This window comes from Arvicanthis niloticus, chromosome 9 (assembly GCF_011762505.2).
Source record: "Arvicanthis niloticus isolate mArvNil1 chromosome 9, mArvNil1.pat.X, whole genome shotgun sequence".
Taxonomy (NCBI): domain Eukaryota; kingdom Metazoa; phylum Chordata; class Mammalia; order Rodentia; family Muridae; genus Arvicanthis; species Arvicanthis niloticus.
Window position 1 is genome coordinate 46382278 of NC_047666.1, and position 11907 is coordinate 46394184.

The window sequence follows — 11907 nt, forward strand, 5'->3', positions numbered from 1 at the left end:
TACTTTTGAAATTCACAATGATTGTCATTATAATTAGAAAAAAGTTTAAAGACACCTGTAGGATATTTGGCATAATCCTAACACCTCTCTGGGTATGTTAACTTTGCATAATGAGATTATAAATTTAAAGAATGCTGCTCTGTTGACCTTTGATGCTGCAGATAATGCCAATAAAATTATCCGTGGCCTGAGCTCAGTATTTCCATTTTGGACAAACCTCAGGAATGGCATATATAGCTTGATCAGCTTCTTGTCCTGGGAATACTTTTATTCCTGCCTATTGTGTTAAAGCTTATCTTTAACAACATCAACATGTTGCCAGCCAAAGTATATGGCTTAAACCTAAAAATGGACCCCCTGAAAAAGTTATTAAATTAACAGCTGGCAAGCCAAGGACGGGTAAGATTCTGCACAGAGCCTTACCAACCTAAGACATAGTGCATTGCCTTTGATAATGCATATTCCATGACGGGCAAGGAAGGCATTCTTGTCAGAACAACCTAAGACAGGCTCAGTCTTATTATCAAAATAAGAAAGGAGGAAAGGTGGAGAGCCTTTGGGGCTGCTTGGTAGGAAGCTGACATGGGCCAAGGACAAGGAAGTAGGCTTCAAGCAGTAATCTGACATTAGGCTAGAACAAAGAAGTAATTTCGGGTAGGAATCTAAATCTTAGGCTACAACAAAGAAGTAATCTCAGGCAGGAATCTAAATATTAGGCCAGAACAAAGAAGTAATTTCTGACAGGATTCTAAATTTTAGACTAGAATAAGGAAGAAGGCTTCAGACATGAAAATGACCTTGGGCCAAAATAGGGAAGTAGGCTCAGATACTTTGGTCATCCTGATAAGTCTTTAGAAACAGTGATCACAGGAGTGTTCACATAACTGGGTTTAATGCCTTGCTTTTTCTTTGACTATTTGTGTTCATTTTATTGCGTGTTCCTCTATTATTTGCATCTATTGTATTGCTAGACCCTCAACCTAGAACTGACCTTATTAAATGCATGTAATCAAAATGGTATAAAAGCATAAAGGAAGAGGGGGTATAAGATAGGAGGTTCTAGGGAGGGGAAAAGGGATGACATCTGTACTGTAAATTAATAAAATATCCAATAAAAATATACTGCTAAAAAAATAAAAATGTATTTTTTAATGGAAACAGATAATAGAGTAAGGAAAATATTGTAAATAATATAGTAGCTATTAGATTACAAGTTTTTGAAATATAGTTATATTTGAAATATAAGACACCAATGGGGGTAGTGAATACATGGTAAAGACAACAGAATCCAGGTCAGATGCCTGTTTGGCTTGTTTCTGATTTTCCCACTGATTATTTAACAGATGCATAAATCTGGCTGTCCTTTAAGAATATAAGTCCAGGGAGAGAAGGCTATGTCCCCATGAATCCCATGGTGAAAATGTGGGGGCTCTCTATTGTCTCCTTGAATATCATTACAACATGGCTGCCAATTTCCTCTACAATGACTCAAGAAAAGACAAGAGGAAAAGTCATGTTGTACTTTACTACAGCCTCAAAAGTCTCGCTGTGTTGTTCACACAGCATCCTACTTGTAAAACATGTCAACCTTCTCCAGTGTGGGAGATGAGTCAACCAAACTAAAGACTGAGTGTTATAAGACTGCCTACTCATTAACAATAGAAGACGATACACATTTCCTCTGGCTAGGAAATATTTATTGCTTACCTATAATGTACCATCTAGCATTCTAGAATACTACTCTAGCAAAATCAATTTTAAAACAATAAAGTTTTAGTTCTTTATCCTAAAGAATATTTGTGAGCCACCATGATAAGCTTAGAAGTCTGCTTGATACCCCCTTTTAACTACTGATTTCAAATAATAAATACAACACCTGTCCCAAATCCACACAAATTTCCCACAAAGCTAATATTGTGGACTAACTACTCATGAATCTCTGATCAGTGTCCTAAAGGTTTATGCTTAAAACCTGTGGGAATTCTCTAGAGTGTTCCAGTCTATATACAAAAGATGACGCTTCTATCTATGACCCTACAGTGTGCATTTAACTTTATATACAATCCAAGTAACATATACTTATAGAGTATATGGAAAGTATCAGGCACTATTCCAATTTAAGAAGACATATATTGGCTTCCTAGAACAAATGGTTCATGAGTTAGAAGCAAACAAAATCTTATTGTTTGTTATTGGTGTCACAAAGTGAGTAAGCAGAGGTCAGCAGCTAGAGTTGCCATGAACATGAGAGGGATTGAATACCACTCTGAGATAATTCTGGAACTGAGACCTGGAGAAGCCACCCATCTAATAGACCAGGAAAATCATAATGCACCTAGTGTCCCAGTATGGCAAGTGTCCAGCAATGAACAGTCTTCTCAGGTGACAGTTTGGATAATTTATGGAGTGAAGAAAAAGTAACAGACCTAAAATTGCTAGGGTCAAATCATTCAACCGTTCAAGGTCTGTGGCAAAAAATCCAGAATTTACACCCAGCACACTGAGACATAAGCAAATGGTTTTCATCAGACAAGTCACAAGGTTGGGTATACATGGTAGTTTGCAATACATTCTTCTAGACGTGTGTGTATGGGGTGCTGTGATTGCAGTTCTCAGGAGTAAGAGGGCACTCAGGGTGAGAGAATAACGTAGCCTGATTTGGTCCATGCAGGGAGTAGACCCTTGGCCTGACTAATTAGAACAGTGCCATTTATATCAGGCTCTGAAATAAATGTAGCTCATGCTGCCGATAGTTGGTTTGCCCTCATTTACTGCAAGTGAAAGGTCTTATTCTTCATGACTCATCCACAAACCCTGCTGATCTCTCTAATTAAAAAGTTTTCAAAGAAGTTGATACATTAGTTATTATGATCCCAGACACACCAGGCATAAATCCTCCCTGATATACATACACCAGGACTTCACTGTGGCATCTTTCATCATCATCAGGGGTATTCTTCAATATAACTTTCATGACACCATCTGCCATGCTCTTTTTTCAACCTTTGCTGGCGAAGTGACTGTTCAGTGATTATGAATATGTATCTGGCATCTTTTTAAAATAAATCCTTGACAGAGCCTCAAGAGGAAAGAGTCACACACACAAAAAAAGTGTCAACTGGTGGCTTCTGTGAACTACAGGCATAGGAGTACACTGAAGATTAGTCTATTTTGCACCAAAATCGATGTCAGAAATGGGGGGCAAACTGAATTTGTAGCCATCCTAGTCCTCAGCAAACTAACTTACTCATTTCAGTAACGTTTTTAGGCATTGAAATTTTTTATCAGTCTAATTGGTCATATGTTGTGAACTCTTAAGGGAAAAAAAAACAAAAGCCACTCTGAAATCAAACCATACCTCTATTAACCTTAGCCATGTCTATCTAGAACCTCCAAGGCTATGTCTAGCCTGAGATGATTTATCTAGTTAACCCAGCCTCGTGACCCATTCATATTTTTATGACTTGGCCTCTGGTATGAAGTGTAAGAAAACAAGGCTGTGTCCCATTTCTTTGTTTACTCTCCCAAACTAATTTAATAAACAGAGAAAAGGACTTTAGTGCAAGGAGTTTATTCTGAAGATGCTCCCGTTAAGCAGCACATGCAAAAATAAGAAGGAAATGAAACACTGGAAAGTGCTGTGGACCACTAGAGCTCAGTGCTGCTGAGGCTGATTCTCAAAGACCCAGGAAAAGTCCACCTAAGAATTACTTCTGAAGGCCAGAGAGCTGAATTTATCCTACTCACCTTTAGTACAGGCTTGCCCTCAGGGTATTTACTCCCTCATAGTTCTGTGCTGTCTAAAAGGTACACTAAGAGCTCCAGGGGCTTAAGAAAAAAACCTGAGGCAAAAGTGCAGAGACAGAAGATGCTTAAGGTGGGATGCAAATGGAGAAATCTTCTCTCTCAGTGTCACAGACAGAGCCATCAGATGGCCCAAGCATGGCAATTTTCCAAGTAATAAATGAACAAAGTACTACGAATGGTGTGGTAACAGTCAAACACAAGATGTCCAACTCTCAAAGAGTTTAACCTCTTAGAGATGATAAACAATTGCAAACACATGAATATGCAACCTATAGATCCAGAAACAATGGATTCTGGATCAAGAAGTGGAAGGTCACACAGATGGACTGAAACGAATCAAGGAGCTGTAGTGAAAACATGGACAGGATGCTTATTCTCTACCTCATAATCTCTTCACATGATGGTTGGAAGATTAATAGTGTCTGCATTGTATATGTTATGAGTATCAAACTTACATTTGGTAGGGAACCAGTCTAGTGTCTGTCATATAAACAGTAAGCATTACTTGGTTGTAGAAGAAGAAATTTGACCATTGCATGAGAGTCAGGATGGAGAAAAAGAATTCCATCTCCATATCACACTCTCCTACTTAAATATATCTATTCCATAGCCCAAGGCCTGTTTTAGTGTTTTCATGTATATCTTTAAAAGTTATAATATCCAAAGGAGAGCTACCCCATTTCCCAACTTAAGACCGGAAGCTGGGCATTTAAAGGTTCAGAAAATGCATGGAATTATGAGCAGTAGGACCTCATTTCCAACCCATATGTCTTGTTGGTGCATTACCGTGAGAAAATCTTGTGGGACTGTGAAAGGATAGCTTGGTTTCTGGTGGAGCACTGGCTAGAGATGGCCAGAGACCCAACAGGTGTCCATACCTACAAGGGACAGCATATATTTTCACCACACTCCCAGACTCTAGACTCCTGACACGGGGCCAAGACCTCCATTGATCCGTGCCCTTAGGTCACGTAGGGCAATGCCCCTACAGCTCTCCCAAAGTGAGGTTTGTTTCACCCAGCACAGGTAGAGGGCGTGACTACAGGCCTCTACCTCAAGAGATTTCCATATTAATGAGATACCTAAAGGCCAGAGGGCATAGCCAATTAAGCATTCCTTCCCAGACCCTCCTCCTTCCTCCCTCCCTATTTAACTCAGGTCTGCCCTGAGGTTGGGGTGGGGGGCGGGTTTGCAGCCACATTAACTTTTTTCCATGACAATAAACCTTTCAAAACCATGGACTTCCTTGTGTCTTGGGGCCTTAGACTTGAAGACTTCTCTAAGTTCCCTCCCCAGAGCATAACCAAGAGTCTTCTACCCATCAGGCGCTGTTGGGCTCTCTCTCTCTCTCTCTCTCTCTCTCTCTCTCTCTCTCTCTCTGTCTCTTTCTTTCTCTCTCTCTCTTTCTCTCTCTCTTTCTCTCTCATCCCTCTCAGCTGCCGGCCGCTCCAGCCTGTAGGCCCCAAATCTCAGTTCTTCTGAGGCTCCTAGCAGTGTCTGGGAGCCCAAGAACAGAGACCACTGGTCTCCCAGTCAGCTGCATTGGCCCTTTCTGCTTCAGGAGCTGTGAGAATCACAACACAGCCCAACAGGACCCACGCTCACACTCGAGCTAACAGCCCCACAAAAACTCTTATAAGCTCCACCATTCAGTTTTCTTACCTATAAAATGGGATTTGCACGGCTGCTGTGAGAGTGAAGGAAAATATTTCTATAAAGTTTCCAATACATTTTACATCCTCCTGATGTTGCTTATATAACATCCGTCCCATGGACACTGATTAGGCAACTATCATCACATGTTGTTCTAGGAACAAAAAGACAGATGTGGATAAGGTATAGTCCCAATAGTTACAACTCCTACAGGTTAATGTCATTAATACTTAAACAAATTTAGCTATTTAAAAGAATTGAAATTAGTAAGTTACCCTCATATCAATCCCCATTACCCTAATATCAATAAGAAAGCAGACGATAGACTACAGGGAAGATATAAACCAAGATAGTTATCTCTGAGGCAGAGTTCCTGGAAATGCAAGATAATGAGCTCCATCTAAATTCACATCTGCTCAAGGGTAATCAGAAGTCTAGAATGTGAACTGAATTCAGAGATTTCCCTCAGGGACTAAGAAAGCAGAAGGGGAAATTCTACCTGTCCTGGATTTGGAACAAATAAAAATGCTGCTCTTCCCACAGACTAATGGAATGGCTGACCAATAACTGGCTCAACTTGAGACCCATAGGCAAGCACCAATCCCAGACACTTAATGATACTGTTATGCTTACAGACAGCAGTCTAGCATAGCTATCCTCTGAGTAGCTCCACCCAGAAGCTGACTCAGACAGATGCAGACACCCACAGCCAAACAATGGATGGAGCTTGGGAACTCTTATGGAAGAACAGGAGGAAGAATTGCAGCCTCTAAGGGGATAAAAAATCCACAGGAAGGCAAAGAGAGTCAACTAACCTGGACACTTAGGGCTCTCAGAGTCTGAACCCTCAACCTGGACTCTTGGGGCTCTGAGAGTCTGAACCCTCAACCAAAGACCATACACAGGCTGGACCTAGGCCTCCCTGAACATATGTCTGGCTTGGTTTTCAAGTGGGTCCCATACAACTGGAGTGGGGCGGGGAGGGAGGAGGGCTATCCCAAAAGCTGTTGCCTGTCTGTGGGATATGTTCTTCTAGCTGAGCTGCCTCATCAGGCCTTAGTGAGATAGGATGCACCTAACTACAGAGACTTGATGTGCCAGGGCTGGGGATACTCAGGGGCCACCTGCTCAGAGGAGAAAGGGAGGGAGGGGTGAGGATGGATTGTGAGAGAGGGTAACTGGGAGGAGGGCAATGAGAAAGATGTGAAGGGAATAAGTAAAACAAACAAATATAATATAATATAATATAATATAATATAATATTTTTAAAATGCTGTTTTTTTCCAGACTTAATTCAAGTGAAACCATGATAAGATGCCCATTGATAACAGCCTAGAAATGAGTTATATCATACATTCATGGAAAAAGGAAAATGAAGGAGATAATGGTAGGGATTACCTCATCAGCTGGATGAATATATGACCTTTGCTCCTTCCTAGGTCACGGCCTTGCTGAACTAGGAAAGAAGTAATCCAAAGAGAAAGGAACAGAGGCTCCCCTCCCTGACTGACTTTATCTCAAGAATGATGCTCAGCACTTCACAGGCACACATTCTCCTTGGGGACATATGTTCTTTTCTTACATCTGCAGGATACTTTATACTTCACAAGCCCCTCCGATGTCCACTATTTCACTTAATTCGCACCATGTGCTGTGAGCTTTTTACGTTCATCCACGGAGGGTCAGCTGTGACTTAGAAAGCTAAAGCCTCCTGTTTAAGGTCCTAGATCAAAGAGTAAAGTTGCTCAGACAGAAGTCTCATCTCCAAGGCATTTCACACACATGTGGCAAGACTCGAGACAAGAAGGTGGCATCAACAGAGCTGGGTAACAATGAGAACAAAGAAAAAAAAAATGTGTACCTAGAGACCGCAAAAGAACTCCCTGAAATTCAAAATTACTGGGCAACAATGGGCGTGGGTATCTGGGTCTGTGTCATCCTTGCAGAAGTCAAATGAAAAATTCTTTATGAGCATCAAGCCTTCTCCATGAACAGCACCATTAGATCCAAGACAGTAAAATTCAATGAAAACTAATTGGTGAGTAATAAACTTGCTAAGGTTTATGAGCCTTGCACTCACACTAATACAGAGGTACAGAGTCAACAATAAAACTGTAACTACTGACAAACTCTAGCCTTGTGTAGAGGGCGGGGGTGGGCCTTTTCTCTTGGCCTGGAGGCGAAAACAGCCTTACACAATTTGAGGAGTGACAAGATCACTTTTTCTTGTGTGTTCTTTAATAGTAAATAGAAAAAAACAGCTTCACCCTTGGAAATAACCTTTGATTATTGGATAATGGGACAAGAAGAGAAAAGTGGATACCTCTGCTCTAGTTAAATTGCAAGCATTGGCAGAAGTGAACTCGAGCATGTAACAATGAAGTACCCCTGGCCAGAGGTAAGAGGCAAATACAGAATTCCTTCAGACCTCAGGCTGCTTATCCAATTGACTACTACCACAGGGAGGTACCAGAAGAACATAGGCGTTTGAAAAGAAAGGAAAACCTGCTGAGATGGAAAGACTATGGTATCCTTCTTTACACACATCCAAACAATCATAAATAGATGAATAAATTCATAGAGTACTGATAAAAAAATCTATTGCCAACTCTTTCTGTTCTTGCTTAGTTGGTATTGAGTTGGTCTTCCCCATTGTACTAAGAGAAGCAATCATTTTTTGAAGTCATGGTTGAATAGTTCTAGCAAGCCTTGGGAACCCAATAAGGAGGACTCAATCTTCATGCACAAATGACACAGCAGATTTTGAAGATATAGAATAAAATGATATAGGATATCACATTAATAATTTATAATGTCAAGTACACATTAGATTAATATTAGAATAAACTAATATGGTGTATTACATTAATAATTCATAATATCAAGTATATATTACACTAATAGTAACTGAACAAATGGCCTAACTAAAATAGATAGCTAAATATATTCATTTCACTTATTTTGAAAATTGTATCCACTCAGAATAATCAAAATTACAAACTCAGTTCACATGTCTGAATTGCTTCATGTTATTATGGGCAATGTTATTATTATTGTAGCCATCTACTAAGTCCCTCAAATCTCCATTAAGTTCTATACATAAGCTTAAAGGGAGGTGGTATAAGTGTCCTATTTTAAAGCCTTGAGGGCTAAGCTGGAAATTGCTTCCTTACTTTGCAGTAGGCTTTGAAAGAAGAAGATAGAAAAGTGTGTGTGTGTGTGTGTGTGTGTGTGTGTGTGTGTGTGTGTGTGTGTGTGTGATACGCGCACGCGCATGCGTATCCTGCTGTTTGGGACAGTTTGCTCTTCCATTAATCATTCCATTCCAACACAGTTAGTCTAACTGATCGTCAGGGATCTGCATCGTGTGGCATGCAGCCATTCGATTGCACCACTTTAGGAAAATGCTTACAGGTCAGCTGTTAGAACGTGGTGCTGATGAATATAAGGTCAAGTGCTCAACATCCAACCAGATTCACTTGGCTCAGCTTTTTGAGGACAAGAGACACACTCTGCACCGGGGCTTGCTTTCCTGAAAACACACTCTTAGTTACAACAGGGTCAGTGAAATAATAGCACTGAGTGCTTGGAACATCCATCTCATTACTACAAAATCAGCTTAGTTTCGTCCTCAGCAGGGGGCAGAGTCACCCGTATCACCCTGACATATGAAAGAAAGAGTATTACTTTCTGTTGGTTAAAAATGAAGAGCTTTAGATACACCACAATTTTCAAAACTTAATGGCAAAAACTTAGAAAAAAATCTATTCCCTCATTTGCTTCCCGAAAAACCATTCTCAGGCTACAAAAGGTCCATATTTAGATGACCTAAATCCTACACATGGAGGAGACTTAGGGGATCGTATAGAAAGGCATTTATTTATGTACTGTGACATCATTTCACTTTCTAAAAGTATGTTTTATGATGCTGGGAATTGAACCCAGGGCCCTTGAGCTTGCAAGATAAATGCTCTAAGACTGAGCGTATTAAATCTGCAGCAAATTGTGCTTTAAAAAACAAAAACTTACCATTAAATAACTCATTGTGTTAGATGTTTACTTAATTTTGATCCATCAAATCACCAAGCAGCAATGCCTAGCACTGCAGTGGATGAGAAAACTGAGTTCAGAGATTCAAGACAAAAGCCCTCCTCAGCACTCATGCCTTTGGGAAAGGAGAGTTACTTTTTTCTCTACGTTTCTGCCTCAGTAAAAGAAATCTATGTTCACATTTTATCTAATCCTATAATTTCAAAGTGCCCTAGCTGACCACCTTGAAGACTCAGATCAGACTATTTTTTCCCCTCAGATCATTTGCTTCTATTGCTATAGACGTGATGCCTGGCGGATCTGTATGACCTTCATTTCCAACAGCTGTGCCAGGCAGCTTTGGATGCACTTCCTGTCTCCAGTGGCTTTTGTACCTGCAGTCTGGCTGCCTTGAGCTTTCTGTTTTCTGCCTGCCTTGGCAGCAGGTTAGAAGTGAGAGATGTGGCCTATGGTGTTCTCTGGGGCTCCTGTCTCTGGTGACTGATCCAGAAGATATTTGAGGGGCTTGCTGGCAGCTAAGGCTATGTCTCCTGTTCCTTGGCTTGAGACACAGTTCTGATAATTAGCATGGCCAGGACTATCTAGATATCTGCCTTTTGGAAGGAAAGTTGACCTTTTAACAAATACTAAAATAGAGGAAAAGTAGAAAAAATGGTGCCATCATAAATTACCACTATTAATAGAGTCAGAAGGTTTGAGCAAAAAATGATAAAAATACTACAGATGTAAAATGATGGAGTAGGCTAGCTTTGTATCACTATTACTAACTGACATAAACAAACATAGAGGAGAGACATGTTTTGGATCATGCATTTATAAAGGTTTTGGTCTCTGCTCCTTGGGTCCATGTGGTGAGACCACACCATGGTAGTAAGTAGAAGCTTGAAGAGGAGGAAGGTATTCACATGGTGCTGGTCAGGAAGTGGGGGAAGTAGAGGGGATCCAGGACTAGAAATAACCTTCAAAACACACCCCCTCCTTGGGATCATTTTCTCTATAGGTCCTATCTCCTAAAGTTTTCAGAACCTCCCAAAATAGTATCATAATCTGGAAGCATAAGCCTCTGGGTAGCAGCTCATACTTAGAACACAACAAACAGTTTCTATAGATAAATAATTTAATCTACATAAAGATTCTATACAATAGATAGTACCACTATTGCGGTCATACAGATATGGAAATTGATATTTAGAGAAATAAAGCAACTTGTTCAGAGACTCATAATCTAGACATAAGTGAGATTTACAAGTAGGGACAACTGTTTAACAATACATAGAGATTGTATGCCTTGCTAGGCTCCCCTCAAGAATTCTCCTTTTAATTCTCTTAAATGGAAATGTTCAAGTGGAGTGTGTTTCTTGATCACTCTTCTGCCTGAGATCCTCTGAAACAATTACACCCTAGTTCAAATCCATGATGGCTGGAGAAGCACGAAAACAGGTTAGACATCACCATCCATTTCTAAGCTGCTCTCTCCCACTGTTGCTTTGTTTGCTTTCTTTCCAAATAGGAAGGCTAGCATAGAGGAACACACACAGCCTCAACAATATCAAATTCACAAATTTCTACAGTTCCACACTCACTGCCAGGAGGCATCAGAGGAGAACTTTCCTCGGTATGTTGCTGTAAACTCCCTTGGAGGAAAGAGAAAGCCAAGGGCATTTCTACATCTGTGCTCATCAACAGAATGTCAAATTCATTTGGTATCTGCTGCTCCTTTCAATAGTAACTCAAATCACAGCACTGCATAAGGTCATAAATCATCCTGAACAGGACTCTTTCTGAAGCCTATCAGTGTTTACTCAGGGGAACAACCTTGTAAAATAATCCAACATTGTGTAGCTTAATGGCCCATCCCCCAGCACTTACAGCATGACACAGAGAATCGTCTTCGGCATTCACACATTTCTTTGGAACCCTCATATCTTGTTCTGCTTTCCAGAACTGCCTAGGGAATCTCACTGTTCAGTGAAGAACATATACATAACAGCAGAAGTAGCAAGAATCCATGGTGACAGCAGCTCACCCAGGGTAACAGCTCTAGTGAAAGCATGGTGCATATTAACAAGCCCCCAACTCTCAGATGTCATTGGGTTATATCTGTGTAGCTCATAGCATACTACATTTCTCAGGCCTATAACCTATGACTTAGCTCCCCTTAACCTAATTGTAATGTACCACAGCACCTGCCAACAGCCAATGGTTTGTGAAAAGGGCTTTTAAGATAATTTCTCCCAATCAGCTACAATTTAACCAGATCAAACCTTACTAGAGCTGATATAGGTAAAGAGCATTGACTAGAATAATTACTATTTACACACTCTATCCCATATATCTTATATTTATTACCACTCTGCTAGTCCTAGGGAAGTAAATATGACTACACTTGGTTTTGAG